The sequence below is a fragment of the Crocodylus porosus genome, unplaced genomic scaffold, assembly GCF_001723895.1.
Source record: "Crocodylus porosus isolate Cpor-Errol unplaced genomic scaffold, CroPor_comp1, whole genome shotgun sequence".
NCBI classification, from domain to species: Eukaryota; Metazoa; Chordata; order Crocodylia; family Crocodylidae; genus Crocodylus; species Crocodylus porosus.
The window spans coordinates 19,847,645-19,848,726 of NW_017728912.1; positions in this window are offsets into that span (position 1 = coordinate 19,847,645).

Sequence of the window (1,082 nt, forward strand, 5' to 3'; positions counted from 1 at the left end):
GCCGCTGGGGCAGCCCGGCGGGCGCGGACATGGCTCCGGGCTGCGCGTTTCTCTCCCCGCCCGTCCCCCTCCTATCCTCCCTCCCTGCAGCCGCGTGCGCCGCCAACGGCCCGAGCCGGGCTTGGAGCGCGAGTGCCCTGTGCCTCCCCGCCTCCCTCCAGGACGCACGCGCGGCCCGGCCCGGCCGAACCGGGCCCAGCTACAGCCGCAGCCCACAGCGCCCCCTGGCGCGGCCTCCGGGCTCTGCAGTCGCTGCGGCTCTTCTGGCAGGTCGGGGCTTCAGCCGGCTCCAGGATTGGCGGAAGCGCGGCCTTGGCCCTGCCTCCCGCTGCGGCTGCGCTGCCCACCTGGTCTGGGCTGACCGAGGGGGGCGTGAATCGGGGCTATTGACCCGGCCTCGTGTAGCTGGGTGGAATGGCAGTTCACATCTGGTCACTCGCTCCCCGCCGCCGCTGCGGCTTCTTTGGGTCAGGGGGCCCCTGGGATCAGAGCGGGGGCGGACCTCGCATGGGCTGGTTTGCCCCGTGCCTTGCACCCTGCCCAGGCCTGTGTGTATGTTTGTATATGGAGGGCGGTGGGTGTACACACATTAAACTTTCCTTAGCGTTTACTTGCAGGGAGTACCATGGAGCTTCTAAGAACATACCTCATCCCAAAGCACCTTCCACAGCACTGTACGCTACCCAGCACCATAACTGTATGTAACAAACAAAATAATTTTTTTTTTGTGATTTCCTAGTCGACCTAATAAAAGGTATCATTTCTGAACCAAGAGTTCTAGAGTTTTGCATTTCTTTTTCTCAGACCAACATGGCTACCAAATACCTCCCTGAAACATATATACAGATTCACATGCACACACACATAAAATGTGGTATATTCACACACACATATGTTCTAATATTATAAAAGACTTAGTCTGTCTGTCCAATACACTTCATTCACACTCTGAGTGATTCATTCACTAATCAGAGTGCTCCAAGAGCATTCTGGACAGCAGGCGGTGGCAGAGCCCTGCCAGGACTATGGGGACTGCGGCGGGGAGGGTGGGGGGAGGAGCGGGCCCAGGCCCAGGCCCAGTG